At 52.1% G+C, this 3068-nt stretch overlaps 1 pseudogene; it reads right to left on the reverse strand.

Annotated features, from left to right (window-relative positions):
• LOC119279187 overlaps nucleotides 1-1163 on the reverse strand; it is a 28926-nt pseudogene extending 27763 nt beyond the window's left edge.
• Between the last annotated feature and the right edge of the window lie 1905 nt (nucleotides 1164-3068).

Raw genomic sequence — 3068 nt, forward strand, 5'->3', positions numbered from 1 at the left:
CGAGCGTGCAACAGGCCGGCCCGAGTCCTGCGGCGCCCATGCTCCCGCTCACGTCGCCTCCGCCCACGTAGCCACGCACGGCGTGATCGCCCGTTCTGTTGTAACAGTAGCTCCCTCTTCCTCTCGTGTAATCTGCTATATAAGCAGCTGTAATGTGTACTGATGAATATACAGTGAGTTTCATCCGTCCAACTCACATAACCCACATAAATACTTAATAGTAGCATATATGGATTTTTGGTCATGTGATGTAACTAATAAGTAACATCATTTGTTCTACTGCTAGAACACACACACACACACACACACACACACACACAGACACACACACACACACGCACACACACACACACGCACACACACACACACACGAAATCACCTCCTTGGGGCCAAACAAAGATGAAAAGACACATATATAACATTAATTTGAACTAGTAGACCTTTTGCTTATTTGAATATAAATTACTTTCTTATACGGGGAAGTAAAAATCCCGTATTAGCCCTACACAATCATTAATGACCTCTCATATGATCTTATCTCAGTGAGAGGTAATAATAATATTAGCCATCACACAAAGACAATCTAACGACTCTTTTTGATTTAGGACGGCAGAGCTCTATCTTTTGTGTGTGTGGAAGTATATACCTCATTTTCTCCACTAAATTAAATTAAATTAGCAGGCACAGGCCGTAAAAAAAGAAATAATAGCATGCATAACCTGCCCGCCTTGGCAGAGGAATCAATCCACACGACGTTGAGATGTCGAGATGCAAAATTTTATAGGAGGTGACTTGTACCTGACGAGCTCAACTTGGAGGCCTTGCCCATCCTTGGTGCGACGGTGGGAGGTGCCGCCGAAGCCTGTGGTGACGCCGTAGATGTCGCCGCCGTTGGCCACGGAGTCCAGGATCCACTCGCTGCAGGCCTTGACGCGGGGGCGCGCCTCGTCGGCGAGCTCCACGGTGACGTTGGAACCATCCTTTGCCAGGGCGACCGCAGCCACCTGGCCGACGCTGAGGCCGGCGCCCACGATCCTGACGACAGGCTCGCGGAAGTGTGCCACCATGCGCTTGACCTCGTCGAGGTGGCTGCCAGTGAGCTCGGCCGCGGCAGCGCCCCAATGTAGCGGGTCCTTCTCAGCGATGAACCCGTTGTTCGCCATTGATAAGTTTGTAGGACGTTGGTGGTTGATTGGCTGATGTAAGGGGGTGATGAACACAGCTCTTCTCTACTTCTCTTGGAGGGAACAATGGCAGATGGGTGCTTAAATAATGGTAGGATGGGGTGGGGTGCGTCACCGTGCACGCACCTTCAGGTGGTGGACGCCATGTGGTTGCCGCCGGACTGACTATCTGAGCGCTATATGCTGAACATTACTTCCTAAATCTAGGCTAAATACTTTTCAGATTCTTGTACCTTGTCTTAGTTTAGTATACATAGCGGGTTTCACTTTGCATGGTTTTGGCATGCCCTAGTTGGAGTCTTTGGAGCAAACCAGGATTGAGCACCCATGTGACCTGGCGAATTTGACAACGTCAACACTAAAAAGTTGTTTACATAATGAATTTGACCACGTCAACGTTGTGGCTGGCCTGCTGTAGTAGAATAATATGGTGGTTTTTGTCTCGTTTCACAAGACAAGAAAAAAAATCAATACAATCGTTCATGCTCATGGCACTACTACAGAGTGTGTCATCACTAACCGGTCTATAGCTCAGGATTGTATCCGTTCTTGACGTTGCTCTTCTTTGAATCTATGTCAATCTTGATGTATCCTTAGGGAAAAGAAGTAGCTCGGGATCAGTGATAACTGACCGGGTGGCGACCAGTCAGTAATGTCCCTTTTCAGTAGAGAAAACAAACTGTATCTCACTATGTCAGCGACACCCAGGAGACGACTGCTGACACGACCACCACAAGTGACACTGGGCCACCCCAGGAGAAGGAGGCCACCAGGCCCAGGCGCGATCGAAAGCCCAACAGCAAGTACGCAGGGCCCGAATGGATGATCGGCCCGCGCAAGTAAAGGCCTGCCCCTATATATTCCCCTCCTCCCCCGAGAGCTAGGGTATCCAGAGGATCAAGAACTTGGCGGCGGCGGCGGCTCTCAGTTACTTTCCTTCCCTTTCTCTATAGATCTAGCTCGCTGAGCATGTAACTCGACCGAATTCATGTGATTTTGAGTGAGGAAAGCTAGTAGTTCCTATCAATTGGTATCAGAGCCATTTTCCCCCTTCCCACCGCAAATCTGGCCTCTACCTTTCGTTCTATCATCGAGACGCGGACGCGGAAGGAGAAACAGCGAAGGCTCGCCATGGACGACGAGGCCAAGAAGTTCATGAGAGAGCTTCTGGGTGAGTTCTCCGAGGAAATCAAGGAGTCCATCCGATATCTGAGCTCCAAGGTGGAGGCCATCCAGGAGTGGAGGCCGGAGCTGGAGGCCCGCGTCGCCGATCTGCAGGACGCGGTTGGGGCGCTCCAACGTGCGGTGCCAGGATACCAGCCCCACGTCGTCATCGACATCCCCGAGGCGTCTGGCAGGGCGGTGGACAAGAACAAGGCCACCATTCCACCTGCACCCGTCGCACCATGGAGGCCCTCCTCTAGGCCCGATGGCCACGGCGATCATCTGCAACCCCGGGGCAGTTCTCAGGAACTACCCCGGGCACAGGTCAGTCGCAGTGCCCCCCCGTACCCTCCTCGCCATTTCCGTTCACTGGCCCACTGTCGGCTGGGGGTTACGCTTCTGCATCCGCGGGTGGGGGCAACAGCCATGCATTCCTAGCCATGGCATTTCCACAATTCGATGGGGAAAACCCGCGGTTGTGGAAGGGGATGTGCGAGCAGTACTTTGCCATGTACGGGGTTGATCAGTCCTTTTGGTTACCTATGGCCACGCTGAACTTCTCCACGACCACGACCATTTGGCTGCAGTCCGTTCAGCGCAAGGTCGCCGGCCTAGACTGGGAGGGATTCTGCAAATTTCTCTGTAGCAAGTTCGGACGCAACCAGCACCAGCAACTGATTAGGCAATTTTATCACACTAGGCAGACAGGGACAGTCGCGG

Source organism: Triticum dicoccoides, chromosome 3B (genome assembly GCF_002162155.2).
Source record: "Triticum dicoccoides isolate Atlit2015 ecotype Zavitan chromosome 3B, WEW_v2.0, whole genome shotgun sequence".
NCBI lineage: Eukaryota > Viridiplantae > Streptophyta > Magnoliopsida > Poales > Poaceae > Triticum > Triticum dicoccoides.